The sequence below is a fragment of the Balearica regulorum genome, chromosome 14 (genome assembly GCF_011004875.1).
Source record: "Balearica regulorum gibbericeps isolate bBalReg1 chromosome 14, bBalReg1.pri, whole genome shotgun sequence".
NCBI classification, from domain to species: Eukaryota; Metazoa; Chordata; class Aves; order Gruiformes; family Gruidae; genus Balearica; species Balearica regulorum.
In genome coordinates, this window is record NC_046197.1 from 19070948 (window position 1) to 19093051 (window position 22104).

Sequence of the window (22104 nt, forward strand, 5' to 3'; positions counted from 1 at the left end):
CAATGTAAGTTCCTGCTTGCTTGAGCACCAGAGGCTGGATAACGGTGACAGGTATCGCCCGCTGAGCTGTTGCCTTTGTGCTGCCCTCGGTATCAAATAAACAACTATTTTACGTGTGAAGTTTGAGGACTGTGCAGGTAGAGCATAGCTTGCAGTAACAAACACAGCTCTATAAACTGCATGCGTTGGGTAGATTGTACAGGCTGGCGTGTTTGCTGTGTCTGAATAATTGCACTAAAGAGGAATCGATAACCTATAGATTTTACAGAAATGCAGTATGTTTCCTGTCTGGTACAAGTAGCCATGACTTGGGTGGACATTCAAGGATTGTACCTCTTAGGGGCATTGCTGTCTGGCAGGCTGGGTAGCTAGCCACTGAAGTGCTTGCCCTTACATTTAGTTTTAATTTAGGTCTGATTTTGTCATCTATTAGTTCCATGAAGTTATTTAGGAATTGTGATCACAGTTATTTAGGTAAGAATATATAGACAGTAAGCAAGGTATGAATAAGGCCATTTTTCATTATTTCTATCCAATTTAATGTGCTTAAGCTATAATTTCAAGATACTGATTTGAATTTAATACTGTTTAGAAAACAAATACATGTCCAAATTGGCTCCAGATGCGATTCGTTTTATTTTGTGCCTTTCAAGATGTTTTTAACAGCTGATATATGTGTGTGGTGGGACATTGCCAAAAGAGATGCTTTTTGATTCAAGTCAAAGAAGCAAAAACTCTTCATCTACAACAAGATAGGATTTTTTTCCCGATGTTTTAAAAGAACCCCTAATTAGATATTTTAATGAAAGGAAACTTCTTTCGGCTCTGCATTAAAATAACGAGCGTCAAACATAAACAGTTCTTCTGCCAAGATGCATTCGTTGCCAGGTATTGCAGGCACTCGGGTTATGAGGGACTTAAGGCTGGAAAGGTGATGGAGTGACCAGCTCTCCGTAGCGTGAATACAGCTACGTGCTCGGATGAGCTGGAGAGAGATGGATCCCTGCAGACGAACGCCATATATATATTGCAAAGGAGAAGAAAATAATTAAGCAAGTAAGTCCAAACCAGGTGCAGGGGAAGTTTTGAAAGCTGATGGTTTTGAATCCTTGGATGCCTTTTTTTGCTGCAGAAAATCCTAATGTTTCTTTCACAGCCTGGCATATAGCATTAAGGGAAGAGAAATTCATAAACTCGCAATACAGTTCCATTCCTAGGATTTTTATTTTTTAGTTTAGAATGTGGTTTTCTGAGACTTTAAACTTTCACGTGCAGAGGATGTACACTGCAAAAGCAGATGTATGTCCGAAGCGTCACACCTATTAGGGACGCAGCAGCCAGCTAATACGGTTTAGGGCACAGTTTATGGCGATAAGGATGCCAGCTCTGAATTAGCCAGCAAGCAGCTCCTCTTACTGCAGACCCACTGAGAGTTTGGCCCATATTATTGTTGCACCCGTATCCCTGTGTGTGCAATCACGTGCATAAATGTATATGAAGGTATTAACATGATATGCATGCCCTGCTGAGCTGGCTGAATTTTGGGCAATGTGTGCCACCAAGTTCAGGAGAGTTTAGATTAAAGCATTCCCGAGTTTGTAGGTCATGATGCTCCCAAACCCGCTGCTGGCCTTAACGGACAAGAGGAATTATGTAATTTAATGTCTTCATTGTCTGCACCACAATATGTGTTTGAGAGCCTTTTAATTAAGCTACATATTAAAATCTGTAAGGAGTAAAAATAATCCTACCCATACAGATCGGTGTATTTTTCAGGCTCACAACAGAAGCAGCTGATTAGTTCATTTTCATAAGTTCAGTAGTCATCAAAACCTTCAGCTGCTGTCTCACGTAGGCACTTCTCACGGTGTTTTCCAATCCACGTAATTTGAGGCGAGTTGGGAGGATTTTGCATGCAGAGGAGGACGTGCTGGTAATGTCCGCTCCCCGGGGAAAAAGCCGCTTTCCTTTCCCACAGATGTAGGCGGTGGGGCTTTTTGAGTAGTGACATTCATGGCTGTGATTGTGAAATTAGGAAGAGTTTTTAGCAGCGACTTGTGAAAAGTACAATTAAAAGGTGGCGTCAACTCCTCCTCCCCTCTTCCCTCCCAAAAGCTCTTGATACGAATTTGAGATATTTCCGAGCTCACAGGTAGCGTATCAGAAAAGCGGAGGTGCAGATAAGCAATAGCTGTTGACTTTGAAGGCGGGAGATTAGCTTCATTAATAACATCTCCTGATATCGTTAACAAACCCATGAAAAGGATAGCAGCGTTAGGAAGTTTGCCTTGATGTTGTGGGCTGCTCCCATTTTTTATTGACCAGTGCAATCTCTCCAAGGTTTGACGCTGTCTCACAGCAGTGCCATCGTGGTGGAATGATGGAGGATGTTGCTGGTGTCATCCTTCCTTAGAAACGGTCATAATCTTTCAACCTTCTTACCTCCGAGGTTTCTGCAATTGTAGTTTTTCAGCGTTTCCCTCCTCAAGGAAATACTGTAGCTGCAGTCTTTCCTTTGATGACTTGAAGGAGTCCCATCTGCAGATCCTTCTGCCAGGTGTTGTTTTATATGTGCCATTATCACCGTCTTGAACTGTGCTATTTGTGGTTTATCTCAGGTTTTTCTCTGGTCTTCATTGCATCCCTCTCCCCCTCGCGGCGTAACAGCTAAGTGAACATGTGGGAAGGGAAGTACCAGGGAACATGGCGTTACAAAAATGTGCGTTAACGTTTTTCTTCCCTCACCTCCCTCACTTCACAAATGTGTACCCATGGAAAAAGCATGCTCTTGGAGAGTACCTTTCTCAGACAAGGCTTTTCTAAATGTCCTTTGAGGAGTTTATAAGTTAAAACTGGGAAAATAAATTGATTTCAGGGTCTCTCTGGCTTTTAATCATGTTTTTTTAAAGTTCAGACTTAGGTTTCTTAAAACGTCTTTTAACCTGAAAGACCGTGGAGATCTACCTGACATGAAAATTTAATTTTTTTTTTTTGTAAGACTTAACAAATAGAAGCAAAGGAACTGTTTTGACATTTGAATCTCTCTAAGAAAGCAGTTATGCCATAATATGCCACAGAGCTCACAAGACCAAAGGTCCGGATGAAGCATTGCAGAGCAGGGCTGTCCGTTAGCAGGATGAGGCTGCGCGTGGCTCTGCCGGGCGAGCACGTGGTTTGTAAACCTTTGGGTTGGCTCCTCGTGGAAATTCAAATGCTCGAGGTTTCCCCTAATGGCTTCCTCCAACCTGAACGTACGGAGGGAACAGCAAAAGAATCTGTTGGAAGGGATTGAATGAACTGGAAGCCAAAGGCACTAAGTAACGAATTTTAAAAAAAACCGTGGGATAAGGTGATGTAGGCAGTGGCACAGTTAGCTAGAGAGCGGTCTCGGTTCTTTGTGTGTTGTAGGAAAGGATAATCAAAATGTGATGAGTGTCGTAAAAAATGTTGCTCTGCTGACATTTGCTGATTTGCTCAGGGCTTTGGCATATGTTGTGTTTTCCACGTGGATCCAGGAGGTAAGAAATGGTGGGCACAGTGATTTGCAAAGAAACAACCGCGTGGAAATGCATTTCCGTAGTTTCTCTGTGCGTCTGTGTAACACAGACATCTCGGGCTGTGCGGGCTGAGTCGCTGCTGACCTTCTGCACCCCTTAACAGAGATCCAGATATGCAATCTTACTGGATTTTTATTTTTTTAAAGTGCGACAGGGTTACATTGCTGCTACATATCTGCTCATGAATACCACCATCACATTTGGTCTATGGGTCACTTGCAATATCTCTGAAATACGAATTAGGCCAACGGGCTGTTGGCCTGTATCTTTGGGATGACAGGATGCTACCTTATGCTAGATAGCAATATAATTTTTTCACAGCTCGAAATAAATTTATCTGACAGCCATAGATATATTTTCTGCTTGATTGACTGCAGCTCAAAACATTTTGTGATACTACAAATCCCAGCATGTGAAGCATAAAATTTTAGAATATTAGTTTTAAAAGTTTTCAGATGTTTGGCTGCTATTATATTAAAAAAAAACCAACAACAAAACTCAAGAGGTTACTTGTTTGGATAAGCTTGAGCTGGGAGCTTAGTCCTATTAATGTGACTGGCCACTGCTTATCAGGGTGCATCAGCCAACAGAGGGAATGGTTAATTTGTTTTTATTCTGTTGATGTGTGTGCAGACAAAGCTATCAAATGATGGTCTGAAGCTTCTGTTTTTCCTAGAGTGGTCATTCCAGCCTAGGCAGCATAAATGACCAAACTTGTATTTTACACAGCTGGGAAATTAAACACAGAAAATGCATTTATTTATTGACTGCAGGGAAAAGATACTGAAATAAATAAGCACGGATCTTGATTCCAGTCTTCTGTGCTGCAAAATGAACGCCAAGTCCTGCAAACTCACCGATACTCCACCATCGTAAAACTGGGGGGAGCAGAGTGGGAGCCATCCTCTGCAAAAAAGGCAGTCCCCGAGAGAAAAACGCAGTCACCCTGCACCTGCAGCGTTAACACGTTACCTACAGTGCACTTGAAAAGCAAAGAGATAGAGACATGGCAGACTTTTGGTGCTGTTTTAATTTGCTTGGCTGTGGTTTTGAGATACTTGGAAGGTAGGCAGGGGCTGGAGGATGGCAGGAGGCTGTGGCACACAAGTGGTTTTCATCACCTGCCACGTGGTTTGGTTAAATGTTTAATTAAAGCTTGAACATTGAATCTCTTTTTTTTTTTTTTTTTTTGGTCACATTTCAAATGGTTTAACAGAAACCCGTAGTGATACATCTTAGTTTGTACATCACAAAACCACATGGCATATGAGAAAGACCTGACATGACTGAGGGCCTGACCCTGCTTCTAATAAATGACATTAAATTCTGTGGCTTACCTTCTAGAGCAGGAACTTTCACTCGTTTTCTGCAGCTGTTGTATTTTATGAGGTGCTAAAGACAAGGAAAAAAGCATTTGTGCAAGACCATGTATAAACTGATCTGACTCTCTTGTTAACGTAGAGTCTTTGTACGCTTGCGGGGGCTTTAGCGAGATACTGAGATGATTAGAAAAGGTTTTCACGGGAGAAACAAGCATGTTATCAACACGTCTTATTATCTTACAGAACCTGCTGCGTTGGAAGGACTTCCTTACATAAAACTTAATTACATCACTTCTTCAGAGCAGTCAGTACCCAGACCTTTGCTCTTCCTGCAGTGCCAACACAAGCACCCTGCGATGCCCAAGGTGTGTGGTGCAGCGCGGGGAATTACTGGTGCCTTGCGCTGCAGGTTAAGCTGCATCCGTTTTCCGCAAAGAAAGAAAATCACTTTGGGTACCCAGTGGCTGGGAGTGCGAGGCAAGAGCATCGCTTCTTCCTGCAGAGCCCTCGACAAATAGAATTTATGTCAATAAAGCTATGCTAAACCAGACTTACCATTATCAAAGTGCCTCTCTGAGCGAAGAGGAGCTAAATCTGTGCAGCGTTTTAACATCCTTCTCTTCTGCAATATTGAATTTTAATCTCCCAGCTGTAATAAAGCTCAGAGTTTTCTCCTCTTCAGTGATTTGAGTTTCAATTGTGTCCTGTGCTGTTTGGACACAGCTAGGTGGGATGTTGATGATCTCTGTAGGAAGGAAGGCTGGCTGTAAATCGTGAATAAGCCCGAGCCCTTGTGACACTCCGCCGTTACTGTGAGCATAAGGGCATGAAGTTGTGTCAGCAGAGCCCTGGGAGCCAAGGGATATGTCACTTGTATCTGTCACTTGTGTTATACTTAGTGCACTTGAAATAAATACCGAGTGTTATGAATATGGAGCAGAGAATGAAATGAAAAGATTTCCTGGTATATGAAACAAATTCCCCGCCGTAGCGCCGTTTGGGCGGGAAGGTGTTAAGATGGTAAATAGGTTTTGAAGGCTGTCTTGTAAATGGCTTAAACTCCTTCTTTGGGAAGAGTCTAGTGATGTGCCTTCCTTTTCTTCCCTCTTTCCTTTCCAACGCCGAGAGGCTCTCCGACGCTGGGGGTGGCTGTCGGGACGCAGCAGGACCATGCCCTGTGCTACCTCCATCCTCTCCAGCGTGGCCCTAGCACGGGGGTTTCGGCTGCGCCCCGGGCAGAAACAGGCAGCGTGTGGGTTTGCCGCGGGAGAGGCAACTCTCCTCCAAATGAGAGATGGAAATGTGGGGAGCCCCTCTCTTTAGGGGGGGGTCTACAGGGAGCCTGTTTAGGCAGAGCACAAGCTGAAGCGTTGCAGGACGGGGACAGGAGTGCCGTGCCTGGGCGGGCAGCTCCCTCGGGGCCGTCGCTGCCTGCGTCCCGGCCTGTGAATTGGGCTAATTCCCTCTCGACAGAGGCTCAGTGCAGTGCTCTCGCGGATCAAAACACAGTGATTTGTCATTTGTGCTTTACCCTGGAATATCTGTCACTCTCGGTGCTGAAAATCTTCAGGAAAAACATGTTTTCATCCCCTTATTTCTGCAGTAAGAAGCTTCCCTCTGTACTTTAGTGACATATATAATGAAAAATCCCACTGCCGACGTTTCAGTGTGGGGATATTGTTATCTTGACAGGCCTCCAGCAGATCTGCTCCAGAATTGGTACCCTGAACCGCAGAAAGGTTATTTGCGTTGTCAGCAGCAAAGCACTTCCAGTGCTTAGATGATTGTCCCATTCATCATCTATCATTATAGTGCTTAAGAGGGGGGGGGGGGGGAAAATCCCACGAAGAAATAGGAGAGGAATTCGTCCCCCAAATTCAGCCTGTTGCATTGGTGAGCTTTTATTTATTCATTCTGTTTGTGGATCTGCTGCATTTGCTCCTCGTACGTGGATTTAAAGTAGAAATGTTTCTGTTGTCTGGGCTCCGATGGGAGAGGGCAGGAGAAGCGGCATGGGTTTGTGTTGTAAATGGGAAGTCAGAGAAGATGTATTTGTATTTTTCTGTGTTGGAGCCCTGAGAGCTGTAACGCTGTGGCTGCCGTGGTGCAGGCAGGTCAAGGTGTACTCGAAGGTGTAGCTGGGTTGAATGTTGTGGTCGATTGGCCAGGTTGGTGCAGCAGGAATCGGAGTCCTCGTCTGCACCGTTCGTCACGCGGAAAGGATCTGATTTAACACGTGACGGAGTTGGGACGTTCTGTCATTGCGGCAAATTTTGACTATGGGAGGCTCTGTTGATTTCTAGGGTGGCATATATTGTGCAGGATGATTACAATAACAAAAATCCAACTGAAGTGTTGCAAACCCTTAAAACTACTACAGTGGAGTAGTTCTGACCTCATCAAATTCTGGAGGAGTTAAGTGGACTCTCACGTATACGCGTGCGTATTGTAAACGTTTCCCTTTAATCTGTTGTTGCTGGACCAGTTTAAGAGTTTTCTGTGTGAAGTTTCTTACTCCTTTATAATTTTTATTATTTTTTTTTACATTAGAAGTACTTTCTCCCTCCTTGTGCATGTTTTCCTCTTTAGAAGTTAACATTTTATAATTACAGTAATGCCCTTTAGGGTGTACATTACGATCTACTAATGAGATGCCTGAGAGGTCTCCTAATGACATGCGAACAACAGTCACAGCACATCATTATTAGACCATTACACACATCCTTAACAATAATAAATAACTCCTGCTTACTGTAATCGTATTGTCCTTTAGTGCTTAGCAAGAGGATCTCGGAGCCTTCACAGGTCAAGTGCAAGGTGGGCAAGTGCCTAAAATCAGCATCTCTGGATGTCTGTGATGATGAGGGTGTGGAAGGACACACAGTCTGGGGAGAATTATGGTGTTTTCTTAGTGCAGTTGGATTGAAAATGGCACGAGAACTCGGTGCCAGCATGTTGCATCTGCCCTCTGCTCTCCCTGTCTGCAGTCATAAACATCGCACCCCTGCTGAGTGGGGGTGTTACGGGGAGAAACAGGGTAACTGTGGTGGGTTGACCCTGGCTGAGGGCCAGGTGCCCACCAGAGCCGCTCTATCACTCCCCTCTTTCATTAGACAGGGGAGAAAAGGTACAATGAAAAAAAAAACTTACGGGTCGAGATAAGGACAGGGAGAGATCATTCTCTAATTATCATCACGAGCAAAACAGACCGAACTTAGAGAGGGAATTCATCTTATTTATTACTAAGCAAAACAGAGTAGAGGAATGAGAAATAAAACCAAATCTTAAAAACACCTCCCCCCACCCCTCCCATCTTCCCGGGCTCAACTTCACTCCCGGCTTCAAACCTCCGCCCCCCCCAGCGGCACAGGGGGACGGGGAGCGGGGGTTACGGTCAGTTCATCACACGGTGTTTCTGCCGCTTCTTCATCCTCAGGGGGAGGACTCATTGTTCCCCCGCTCCAGCGTGGGGTCCCTCTCACGGGAGACAGTCCTTCACGGCCTTCTCCAAGGTGAGTCTCCTCCATGGGGTGCAGACCTTCAGGAGCAAACTGCTCCAGCGTGGGTCACCCACGGGGTCACAAGTCCTGTCAGCAAACCTGCTCTGGCGTGGGCTCCTCTCTCCACGGATCCACAGGTCCTGCCAGGAGCTTGCTCCAGCGCGGGCTTCCCACGGGGCCACAGCCTCCTTCAGGTGTCTCCACCTGCTCCGGCGTGGGGTCCTCCACGGGCTGCAGGTGGAATCGCTACACCCCCTCATCCTCCCTCCATGGGCTGCAGGGGGACAGCCTGCTTCACCATGGTCTTCACCACGGGCTGCAGGGGAATCTTGCTTCGGCACCTGGAGCACCTCCTGCCCCTCCTTCTGCACTGACCTTGGTGTCTGCAGATGTTCTTACATCTTCTCACTCCTCTCTCTGGCTGCAAAAGCGCTCTCTAACTGTTTTTCTCTTTCTTAAATATGTTATCACAGAGGCGCTGATTGGCTTGGCCTTGGCCAGCGGCGGGTCCGTCTTGGAGCCGGCTGGCATTGGCTCTATCAGACACAGGGGAAGCTTCTAGCAGCTTCTCACAGAAGCCACCCCTGTAGCCCCCCTGCTACCAAAACCTTGCCACGCAAAACCAACACAGTAACCTGTAACCTGGAGTGCTTAAAAAGTTGCTGTGATGGAGGATGAAGCCATCCCAGGGCAGATCCTGCGGTCTGGTGATAGAAGCCAGAGTGTCTCCAGATACACAAATGTTCTTGACTCCATCCATCGCCGAGGATGGCACGCAGTAGCCTTTCTCGTACACATTGCCGGCCACTTTTCCCACGTGCACTGCGTGGTACGGATAAGAAACCAGACAGTAAGAAGCAAAGTACCTTTAACAGGCAGTCAGACTGGTGGGAATCCCTAGTACGGAGTGGTGATAAAGCACTCCTTCCGACAGTAGAAGTCAGCGGATTGTTTGGAAAGGTAAGTGTTTCGGAGCACGACAGGATCAGTAAAATTTACATTAGTGCCAGAGGGCTTTAACATTTATTAAAGCTTCCAAATAATACATTTGCTATCTAGAAGTATTTGATAGATGTGCCAGTCAGCCATAAAAAAGTGAGTATTGGTTACTTCCCGGAGGAATCCAGACAATTTTGCTTTCTCTAATAGGAATAAAGTAGAGGATTGTAAAATGTCAAACAGCAGATTGCTTAGCATCATCAACTGAAGCAGGCATAAGGAGCAAACGTACCATTCATCTAACAAAAGCCTGTTTAGTTTGGTTAATTTAAATTACAGGATGTCTGGGTTAAAGTCGTGATGAGATTTTCCGTATAGAAACGCAGATCGCGAATTGGCTGCGGTGAAAAGGCAGCCAAGGCTCTCTGGTCGCTCAGAGCAGTGGACCAAAACTCTTCCTCATGTTACCACCGAAGTGAAGAGTGAGCTGAGCTGGTCATCGCTGTACAAAAATTATCCTCTTCCAGTTCGTGGTGACAAGTGGATGTGTCACAGATTTTATCTTCGGGTGTTTCGACATGAGTAAAGTAGCACGAAGATTTGGCTTCAACATTAATAAAGCGGCACTGCCCAAACATTAATTAGGTCTAACATTAAGGTCTATTCCCTTCATTTAGAAAAAGCAATCTCGGGCGCAAAAATTAAAACTAAAGCACAACAAGAGGTGTAAAGTAACTTTTAGTGCATTGCAAAAGATTTTATTGGTTTTAAAACAAGTCTTCCTCTTGTTTACCTGTTGATGTGTGTGTGGGTTTTTTTTTTTTTTCCCCCTTGTCTCTGGTCTCCAGCCATGGATGATAGCTCTTAACTTCTTGTCCATCTCCTGCTTTTGCTGTTTCTGGACTTGAAGCTGTAATCCTTTGCTGACAACCACATCTGATGCTACTGTGTTTGTAGATAGAAGGGTCCCAACAGATCTGTTGAGCTGTATTTATTCTTATTGTTTGTATTTTGGCGGCATTTGGAGACTCTAACCCCGTGCCAGGAGCTGTGGACAGAGAGAAGTCCGGATTAGTGCAGACTGCTCCCCAACCCCACGAAAATTGCCCCTGGGCCCCACAGTTCCGCCCCAAATACTCCTTTAGTCCATCAGAGCAAAACCACGATGATCAGAGCCTTCCTGCCATTGCTGGTGGTCCACCCATGCAAAGAAACCTCTCTCACCCAGCTGTCCTTACAGCAAAAGCATGAGGAAATATCTAGAATAAACATAATGTCATTAACTCTTTCTAAAAGCAGGGGGGTTTAGTTGTGCAAGTCTGTAAAACCGAGCATGGAGGTTCCTGAAGCGTCACGTCGCGCTGCCGTGTGCGGCTCAGAAGGGAACAGCACGGGAGCATCGGGCCTTCGGGATGGATGGTCCAACCCCAAACCGCACGGATCCCACGGGTGCAGATGTCGGTCCTACGCAGTAGGATTGCCTTTAATTACCTTTGATTTGTAGAAGCTATGGAACAAAAAGTCTGGATTTATGCAGGACAGCCCTGTTTTCAGGAGCTCTGCTCAACCTTTGCTGTCCAGGAGCATGGCTTTTCGTAGATAAGTATTTTTACCTGTTGTTGTTTCTTTGTTTTGTTTTTCATATTGGAAAGTGGAATAATATGAAATAGCCCCTACGGGCCAGACTGAGCACAGCAAAGTCAGGCTCCCGCGGGAGGAAAAGCAGCGGCAGCTTTCCCGAGGACGCAGTCCAGGTGACGGTACCTCTCTGAGACGTCACTGGTGTTCAGGAAGCAAACAGCTCCCTCAACATCCCGTGACAAGTTTGCTGAACCGCTTTATTTCACGTTGCTTGGCTCTTCACCTGCTCTCCAGCCCCTTCGTGGGGACTGAGCAGGGAAAGGAGCGTTCCAGTTTTGTCTGGACCTGCGTGAGGCGAGTCAAGCGCCTTGCTGCGCTCCCTCTGAAGGGCCGCCGACAGACCCACCCTCGATATCTCGGGGAATTTGCTATTTGAGTCCTGCTGTCGCCTCTCTGCGCTTCGCGTTCCCCAAGGCAGCTGGCAGCCACGCACAATTTGATCCTCTAAGTCGGCGCTCTTCAGAGGCGCGTACAACGTACCCACTTAATTCTCCTTGGAAGTGCTGGCTGCTCCCCGTCTATGTCAGCCCTCGCCTTCCCGCCTCCAAATCCAGTCCCCTGCCAGATCCAGCCCCTCGGACCTGCGGGCAGCTCCCTCCCCGCGTGCGTGTGGGTCCCTCCTGGGGGTGGCATCCCCAGCACCCACCCGGCATCTGCCCTGACGCTTCTCTCGACTTATTTTCTTCCTTTTCTTAACCTTTCCAAAAGCCTCGCTGTCTTCCTGGACTGTTTCAATACAGCGTTCCTCAATAATTGAATCAATTCGTTAAGCTGTGAATTTGTTTTGGGTTGGGATCTTAAGTAATTGGACGTTTTTTAAGCTCATTTTGCTGTTGCTGTTCAAAATAGCTGCGTATGGCACATTTTCCTCTCCCGCTCCCCGCCCCCCCATCTGCGACTTTGGATGCTGCACCGCTAATTTAGTTTAATAGTTTTTACAAAGGAAAACAATACAATGCGAAGACAAAATGTAGTTTGGAGAGAGCATACAGCAGGCACATAGACTGGGGGGTGTGAGTGTACGTGTGCGTAAGATCACGTCTCTGCGCAGAGTGATAGATTTATAGCAGAGCGGGCTGTGTTGTGAATAAATTAATTGTTAGACATTGCCAGTTCTCTGTTTATGAATCATGCATAATTCACTCGTGATTTCAATTACTTTATTTGCACTTGCCCAATAGTTTGGATGAGCAGTGTAGGGGATACTTATGAGTTGTTTGCCTTGAGTGGGTGGCGTTCCTCTTGCGCTTTGATATTCGTGGCGTTGTTTCTTCTCTCTGCTTTGAGAAACATTTTTAATTTTTTAACACAAAAATAACAGCTAATACTCAGTAGGCAGCGAGTAATAAAACCAGCAGTAGGAATAGCCTTGCTTGTTTATGGTATCACATAGAAAACTTTCCCAGCCCAGGCACTGGTGTTAGTTACATCTTCTTTATGCTCAATGAGTGTCTGAGCATGTCTTTGGGAGTGATGTCCTTGTGGGATGCGAGCGATTGTCCACCGTGATCTTCTAGAAACCCCTGGCCTTGGCAATGGGCTCGGGCTCTCTGTGGGTGGTGGAGCATCACCTTGTAGTACCACGAAGGGTCTGATGGTGGACACGGAATTGTGGTCGAGCTGACTGCTGCTGACTAGAAGCCAAAGGTTCTTGCGAACGTGGCCATGGTCGTTTTGGTGCCCACCGTGGGATGATGAAATTCCCAGAAAAGAGGAAAAAAAAAAAAAAACAGTCATTCAGAACGTGAGCCACCTTAGTGAGAGCCACCGTGTCGCACAGCTCATCGGAGAGGACAGGTAAGGCGTGAGCTGAGCCCAGCGTCACTGCAAACCCGGGAAGATAACGTATGGGATATAGGACTGACAGTTTGATGTACCAGATAAATGCGTAACAAAATTCAGTAGATGGAAATTGAAGCTAAACAAATTAAAAATAAAATATGTTTGCCCACTGAGACTAAGTAATCATTTGAAAAATTATGTGCTTACATCAGGGCTGGAAGCCTTCCTAGGAGGTGTGCTATAGAGCAAACAAATTACGGAGCTGCTGCAGGGAAAATCCCATTGAATTTGGTGCTTGTGTAATGGAGGAGGTCAGAGTGTGCACATGATCCCTTCTGGCTTTAAAAATCTATAAATCTGTGGCACGCTGCCTAGGCGGTGATAGGCACTTGATAAATGACGTTTATCGCGCGCTTTCCCACCTGCAGGTTTCCTCCTGCCTCCCTCCCCTGGGGCTGCTCCGAACATCTCCTGCCCGTACTGCTGCCCGCTCCCTCCCGGGAAGGATGCAAATCTAGAACTTGCTTTCGGACTTGATAAACCAAGCTGTAATTCTTGGGCTTCCCGAGAAAGGCTGCAAATCCGTCCGTCTCTTTTCCTGTGCGTTTGGGTCTGAGGCGTGTGATTCATTTAGGTTTATGCAGTTTGGAAGGTAATGGTTTAAGGTAGAAGTAGAGTTTTTGTTTATAGAACTGGGAATTTATATTCTGATGCTGTTTTTTAAGCTCTTAATATATTTTAAAAGCTCACAGGGTAATAGATGGGTGCTTTTTCTTGTAATAAAATGAAATATTGAAATAAATATACGCTGAGGCAAGTTTTAACTCTTCCAGGTTGTAAATGTCTAGTGTTTAATAGTATCTACTTCATAGTATATATTCCATTCCATTTCTGTGATATATTCGGTGAGCTCCCAGTTGCTGCTAAATTATATATGGATATCTGATAAATGTACATCTTATTAACTGAAACATATCCCTAAGATAAGCAAGTTACTTTGAGCTTTTATTGTTAATTGAATTTTTTCAGCAGTAGCAGCTGAAGGATTGCTAATGTTCATGAATTTGCATGATGTTAAACATCTGCTCCTCTTAGCGGGAACTTTACCAGAGTTTCACTTAACTTATAAATTCACATCAGGAATAAAACGGGTACTCTGCCTTTGAGGGGTTTAGCTGCGGGCAGGTAGCACGGCGACAGGAGCGTGGTGCGATTAGCCAGCTTCGCCCAAATATCACGTCTGCGGCGCGCGGCTCCCTCCGTGCACAGCGGCGGTGACGATCGTGGTGTTTGGAGGCAGCGGGATGCTCCTCGCGTTATTGTCAGGCGTTACAGAAACGTTGCGGTGTGGTTCCCTGCAGTGTCACCGCTGCAAAGGCGCTGCCTGGTATTTTATGGGAAGCTTTCTCGGAACGATCAAAAGTCAAATGGTCGATATCATAACTTCTTGCAGATTAGGATTTGGGTTAGTTTTTCTTCATCCTCCATTGGTTTGCTCAGACCTAGTACTTACCAGCCTATAAAAATCAGAGCAGGGGAAGGTTCAAAACTGACAGATGTCTCTAAATTGCAAGAAATCTCTGAATTTCATAAGGCTTTCTCAATATTCTCCTCTCTCTTACTGCAGCGAGCTGCTATGCTTGCTCAGAGGAGTCTGTTCATGCAACTTGTAGAGAAAATCAGGATTTTCTTCTTCTTTCCAACCACAGAGGAAAAGTAGACAGAAAGTCCTTCCAATCTCTCCATGCATGTGCAAAAAAGAGCAATTAAAGGAAGAGGTAGATAGATAGGAGGAGACAGATACAAAATTTGCACGGAGGAATGGGGATTTGCAACGAGACCCCTGAAGAACTGAAGTCATCTTTAATTTTCCTGTTCCTGTGTGAGCCTGCTCTGTCAAGTCAAACAGGCCACGAGGCCACGGGTTATTGGTGTAAAGAGTTCACATAATCGTCTCACTCAGATTCAGCAGTCCGATGTTTTGGGACCACGTTTTCGCAGTTTAGGCATGCCAACGCTTTCATTTTGTATGCATGAAAATGGACTGTTGCAGATAGGCGATTTAGCCATAAACGGCACAAGAATTAAGGAGCCACGCTTATAAATAAATTTGTATCCCGTAATGTTTTAGTTCAGTCGTTTTCTGATGCTTCTAACAATACCAGATAAAGCTTGAGTAAAGCATGTGAAAGGATGGGCTGTTTGAAAACAAAATCTTTCTCAAATCCCTTTAATTTTCTCTAGAAATGTTATTTTCAGTAACCACATCTTTTTTGCCCCATGGATATGGATGAGAAAACAAAAGCTTAGTGCTCCCATCTCCTGTACTGAATTTCTTCCTGGAGCTAGAAAACTGCCGTAGGAACAGCCAAAAATAGCCAGCACGGTCTGAGAGGAGCTGTCAAATAAAATGACACCCCCGGTGCCTCCTGCCTTAGAAATGACACTCTTCAGCCTGCTCCAAACTGCTCTTTATTACCGCATTTGGTGGCGGGGAAGGGTTGCCTTGAAAATTAGTGCCACTGGAGTTCCCCTTCGGAGGCGGTTTATTTGTGCTGGCTTATTATTACAGTCCCCCGTGGCTGCTGCAGGTGGATTTCTGGCAGGTGATGGCGCGGGACGCCCGGTGCTGATGTCCGAACTCACCCGCAGAGATAGTGTACCGACTCTAATCCTGGGTTGGGATTGTTGGGCTTAGCAGCACGGCTGCAGGTTTTCAAGGGCTGGAGCTCAGACCTGAGAGCGCGTGGGCTGCCGTGGGTAGCTGCGCCCAGGCGAGCGGAGATGCCACCTGGGGGAACCTCCTCCAGAGTTTTTGGAGGGTGACAAGAAGTTTGAATCTCCGCATATACCTTCTTGTGCGGATAATCACGTACTTTTGTACTTAGCCTGGATGCTAATGACCGCACAGCTCTTGCCACGGATTTTATGAAGAGCTACTGGTGCCACCTGCCATTCGTGCAGCCCCTGCGGTTGTGCTGAAGAAGAGCTCAGTGACCAGTGGGGCTCAAATCCTCTAAAGACTTCTGCACACGCTTAGGTTCACACCTACTGTCAGGTTAGCTGTACACCAAGGACTTTGAGATTGGCGCTCTATAGGTGTTATCAGATAATTTTTGATGTTTAAAGCAGTACTGGCATTGCTAGTAATCATTGCGTTGTAAGGCACCTTGCACGATAATATTTTGCAGGGAGATTAGTTTACCCATCAAAGCAAGCTCTGCACTTCCTCGCTTTATTTTTATTTTATGTTAACTGCAGTCCTTTGAAGGACGCTTAATCCCCAGACTTGCTGTTTCTGTGTTATCTGCTTTGACTCAGAAGAGGGTTGAAGATTTTCAGGGATCCCACTGTAAAAACCTGCTACAATTCATAGAAACCAGGAGTAAAATTCTTAAAGAGGACAATTATTGAGGGAACTGGATTAATGATCTGTCATCACAATTTAGCCACATTCACCACTGACCTTTCACAGAGAGGATGCTCTTGATAAATGTAGTTCATTACTGAGTTCTGACATGAAAACAGAATGGCACTCTGTGTTTCTTGGCAGGCTGATCAATATTTTATCTGCCAAAGCATGCAGAAGTGCTAAACAGGATGAATTACGTAGCTGCTGCAAAAGAGAGCAAGAAACAGCATTGCTCAGAGTGAGCATGTAAATATGACAGTTATTGGCCACACTTTAACAATCAGACCTTAATACGCTGGATTTCTCTTTTACTTTTCTTCTGTCTTACTATTTTTCTTTGCCTGTCTTTTTTTTAATTATTATTATTTTAATTCAAACAGTGCTGAGCTCTTCACTGGTTTTGAAAGTGCTGTAAATGGATAAAAAGGGCTTGTTTCTTCAGAGATCTCCCCCGGCGCGGAGGGGGGAATTGCGGGCTTCCGTGGCCGGGGGTGTTGCGGCAGGGTTCCTCGCTTTCGGCTCCATCCTACGTGGCACGATCGTGGCTGCTGCAGGAGCAGGGCTTGGGGATGGAGAGGCACTGCAGGCTGCTGCTGGGGGGTGTATTTAATGGTCCATTTCTACCAAAAAAAAAAAAATTGCTAGAAATCCCTGTCTCTTGAATGTGGCGAGTATATTGAAGTTTTATCCAAAGAGCACAGGAGGGAGCTGCACCTTATGTGAGGTTTGTTTGAAAGTCACCAGCATTTTCTTCTTAGGGCTGCAAAGTCAGATGTGGAGCTCGCAGGAGGGATACGGGCTGACCACCAGCAGTGGGATGGGAACAAAGGCATCTCTGCCCAGAGCATCCGACCACAGGACAAAAGCTTCCCGGAGAGGGCTGGTGTTTGTTGTACAAAGTGTTGCTGTCAAATTAGGTTTGTGTTCAGAAAGTAGAGCGGCCATCAGTAGAAGTGAGACAGAGCCTCTTGAAATGGTGAAGGTGGCCTTTTAGGGTATTTTTTTTTTAATTCTGAAGCTGGAATCCAAAGAGAGTGGTACTATGTTAGTAAAGTTCATGTGAAAAAACCCCACCTTGTGTGAGATGATCGGTATTTTAGGTTTGATGTCAGATGCCTCTGGTATGCCCTTAGCTCTCCTCCTGGAGTCAGCAGAACAAATCATACTGCGATCACGGTTACAGATAGAAAAGGAACGTGTGTGACTTTTTTCTAATCAGCCCTTATATAAAGTAGTGAGGAAGGATGATCAAGTAGAGAATTAGTTTAGGGCATGGAAGACAGAATAGCAGTTTCAGCTCATCCCAAATCTGTGTCTTGGTTCCCCCAGCTACGTGGTGGGGATGTTGTCCTGAGCACATCAGTGGGCAGTACGGACAGGGACCAGCTGGCGGTAGTACCACACAGGCGCTTAAAACACGCGTGGTGGCATTTCTGGTGTTCAAAAACAGGGAAGGGAAGAAGTACTTTGAAACCCATCTCTGAAGAGCGGTGGTGGTCACCTCCTGGCATGCAGGCTGGGACACCCACCTTCAAACAAGCCACCTCTGGAAATACAAAACTTGTCTGAGCTGGTTGTGAGTGCAAACAGAATCCGAGTCCCCGGGAAGCCCTAACAAGGAAGCCCAGCTGAGAGACATCCATTAACAGGACCTACCGATGAGAACAATCTGAGATGAGATAAACTGCTAATGATGAGCTTATGTTGCAAAGGAAACTGCTGGTGGCACTTAGCGAACCGGAGACGAGAATGGGGGTAAGCGAGAGGGCACACCGATGGCTTTTCTGTGATTCTTCTGTGTAACAGCTACGGGTGTAATACCTGGAAGAACAGCAAACACGCAAGAGGTGGCAGTGCTGCTGGAGACCCAGAGAGACGGTATTTAGTGGATAAAACTGGTAGATCCCAGGCACAATGTAAGAAGATTACAAGTGTCATCGACAGCAGGAGAGGGGCGGGAGGGAAGGAGAGAAAACGCAGAGCTGTCCTTTGCTAGACCTATACAACCAGTTCCAAGGAAGGACTGTTAGCAGTCTCCGTAGGGAAGATAGGTTAAAAGAAGAAATAATAATTCCTAGTAAAGGAGGGGAAGGATAGGTACTGCAGGAGACGCTAGCTGTCCTTGGCATTGGCTTGCCAAACAATTCAAGTTGCCTGAATGTGTATCCTCCCTTCCCCGGTGGAGGAGCAGGCAGGGTCTTTTATAAGGGTGCCTCCAGCATCCACGTCTGGTCACTGTGGTGTTGTGTTTGGAATAGCATTAGGTCCAGCTTACACGGCAAAACATCAGCTCAAACGTCCCAAGCATGGATGATTTTGGAACTAAGACTTTGGCCAGACTTACTATGGAGTGATAGTTGCAAGTCAAACAGTATTTCCTTTGAGCGGTTTTCCCTGTTTTTCCACTACAGTAAGATTAAATATATAAATTATACATAAATACTTATATGCATATGTGCATGTATATACTCCAGTTCTAGTGCGTTTTCCTATCACTCTTTTAGTTCAGCCAAAGAAGCACAAATTACTAATCTCGTGTCCCGGGGCCAGAACTTTATTGCTTTTACTCGTCACTTTGCGCGTGGCGTGCTGCTGAGCAGCTATTCCGTGCCGTGCTCTGAAGCCACCGCGTCACCGCAACCCTCGGATGTCAGGGGGAAATGTTGGAAGGTGCGAGACTCGCAGAGTCTGTCACGTTCACGCTGCGGAGACATGCCGAGGGATCCGCTTCCAGCAGAACCGAGGAGTGTAGTTTTCTCCAGAGGGGAGTGAAGGTAATGAGGTTTTGGAGCCGTTTTAACAGGGGCCGAGAGCACCTTCCGACCTTCCGACTGTGGCGTGCGTTAACAGCATGTGAAACTGAACTTATTTTTTAAATAGGAGACATGATTGTCTTACTGCTGGTTGTCTTTGCTGGGTACGCAGAGGAATGGCATTATCCTGCCACACGGCACGGGGCTCTGCGGGGCGGATGGTCCCCGACCCTGGACACTGTAGTGGTGGGAGGGGGAAAAGGATTTCTAGCAGGATTTGGGAAACGCTGCCAGAGGCTGTCACCAGCTCTGTCCTTCTGCGGTTTCCTTCATTTCACTCTTCGTGCCCATCACATTTGCGTGGAGGCTGCAACATGGCCGGGACCCTCTGAAAGCCCTGAAACGGGGGCACCTACCTGGGTTGTGTCCTGCTGTCTTGCCGCCCGATGAGTGTGGGGTTTGGGGGTTTTTTTTTGAGAAAAGCAGTTTTGTGGTGGCTTTGAATCAGGGAGGATTTTCGTGCAGCGAGAGGAGATCGCCGGCTCACACCACGCACCGTGGTGGAGAGCCAGGGCGCATCCCCAGTGGGTGACGGGGTAGGGTCCCACGCGTGCAGGAAACGAGATGTGATGTTTGGATTCAGGCATCCACTCCTTCAGGTATTGCTTCCGTTTTGCCGTTGCATTAACGCACAGATCGTACTGGAACTTCCGTTTAAGCGTGCAGCTGGGCTTGATTTTTGGCTGAGGCTCCAGTGTTCGCGGAACTGTCGCACCCAGTTAATCCTCCAGGCAGGTCCGTGGCATCAGACTGGTGCCAGGGATTGCCGTTAACCAGAGAACTTGTCCGTATAAGCTCAATAAAGTGTGAAGGGCTGTTAGAAGAGATGAGGGGGCTTCAGAAGCACTTAGGTCCTTTTCCAGTTCTACCTTTTGTGGTCAGAAAAGAGGGTTAAGGTGGAGGTGAGTCAGGCGGCCAGCCAGAAGGCTGGGAGAGAAGTGCTCCAGGCTACAGTTAGGGAGTGTCTGGAAAAAAGCCCCAACTGCAGAAAATAAAAGGTCTGGAGGCCTTGGCATATGCTACTGGCAAAAGCTGACAGGAGGAAGAAGTGAGAAATAAAAAGGGCTAAAGGGAGCTGTCAGGGTGAGCAGATCTGGCGGCTGCGATGCCCGCGCGGGGAGGACCACGTAAGTGGGCAGCCCACCCGGGTGTCACCACGTGGCTCGCCTGTAGCCGTGCTTGTGCTCACGGATGAAAACCGTGAGGCGGAAGCAAATTCGATAGATTTCCCTGTCTTTAGTAGCCTTAGGTACGTCTCTGGGATTAAGATTTGACTGAAGAGAAAGGAAAACTCCTGGTCAGAAAAAAAACTATTATTGCAGTAGCTAAAACGGCATTTACAACAGGATTCCAAAATTCCTTCGTTACGCTGGATACGGCAATCAGTTTTTCTCTTAAATAAGCACATGATTAGAAGAAAGAAATTTCTTCATACTGCCTTCACAATAGCCATCAAATGACATAGTTGGGGGGAAAAACCAAAACCCACAGAAATAATAAACGAGACTAATAGTAGCTGAGCAGCTTCATTTTTTCCATAAAACGAGCCTGATCTCATGTGGGACTAAGAGCTCTTTGGAAGTTGTTTCGAAGAGAAGGAAAAATTTTGCAGCTGCTTAGTATCCCTGAGCAGTGAGAAACTCTCAAAACTGGAAGGGTCTGAGTTCAGGGTGGAAAATAAGCCTTGTCTTGCAGTTACTGCTCGTGTAGCAGTAGGGCACCGACCCGACTGGTGAACGCATGTCCAGCCACTGTGTCCTCTCTCACCTTCTCAAGTCATGGTGCTTTTGAAGTTGTGAGCACAAAATATGAAGGGGGAGGAAAAAAAAAAATCTTGACAGTAAATGGGTTTGCTATCAGAAAAATGCCTCCCACCTAGAATTTTAATTGGGTTTCAGTTGGAGTGGGACCAGAGGACCAAAAGTGGTGCAGCTCAGCAAGAAAAGGACGGGAACAGGAGTTGTCAGACTGCCAGTCTTCTGTTATTTTTTAGAGGAATAATGTTTGGAGTCTTTGGGGAGCTGATCCACAAGGTTATTTTATTGTCCCTTAAACTGAGGTGAGACCAGGTTCCCTCAGATTTAATCCAACAGGGTCAGCGATGGGACTTAAAAACAGAAAAGTTGTTTTAAAACCATCGTAATAGAGAATAAGGGCATCTACATTATAGAGGAAATATATTACAGAGAAAAGGGTATCTTAACGGGAACAGCTGAACTGTCGGGACTGTTGGTGGGTGACGGTTGATGCCCGCACAGTGTGGGACACCTCGGGGTGCTCCAGGCTCCGCTCCATGGCAGGGTCAGCCAGGTTCCTGCAAGGCACCAGCCGCCCTGGTCTGTGCTAAAGCAAACAGATTTGCACAAAAAAGGCAGTTGCCATTCTTCATTCTGCCAAGCTCTGCCAGACAGCGGTTGAGCAGAAAAGGGCTGTAACACCTAATACCACTTTGGGCACGTGGATATGTTTCTCCTCTAAGAGGACGCCCTTAAATCAGGGCAAGGCATTCCCCGGAGAAGGACCACGGAAGAGCCGGCTGCTGCGAGCGCAGCAGGAGCTTTCAGGGTCACGAAGGCTCAGTCTGATTCCTCCAGCCAAGCCGGAGTCACTTCAGTGAGCCGAGTGCCTTGAGGGCTCTTCCGTGATAATAACCTTTTTTTTCTGGTCAGGGGCTGAGGAGAGCGTTTCTGTCAGGCTGCAGGGGCTCCCCGCTCTCCCCCCGTGCCCGTCGTACCACCGTGGGCTGCCTTTGAGGGTTCCTTAACATCAGCCCCATGTTTGGCACAGGGTGACACTCGAGGTGCCGTTTAGTTATGATACTGGCACTTTCTAAACATCAGCTTCCCCAGGTTTATTTTTTTACTTTATAATCATGGGATAGATGAATTTATTTTATCTCTCCAAAAACATAGAGCCAATTTAATATGGGTGGGGATTACAAAGTGTGGAAGTCTGTAACTGGAGCCCTATAGTCTGGAAGGTAACATGCTGGAGAGCATCCTTGACAGCAGGATTTAGAAAAACTGCCGGCTATTACCAAAGGTAACGGCTGCGGGAGCTCCTCACGCACAGAGCTGAGCGGCGCTGTGCGTGCAGACAGCCCGTCTTTGACTGCGCCTCCTTATTTTTCCCTTTAGT

The 22104-nt window shown here is 46.5% G+C and overlaps 1 protein-coding gene across 2 annotated transcripts in view; it reads left to right on the forward strand.

Annotated features, from left to right (window-relative positions):
• The window catches only part of FSTL4 (follistatin like 4), a 232490-nt gene that overhangs the window by 103152 nt on the left and 107234 nt on the right, over positions 1–22104 (forward strand). The window lies entirely within an intron of this gene.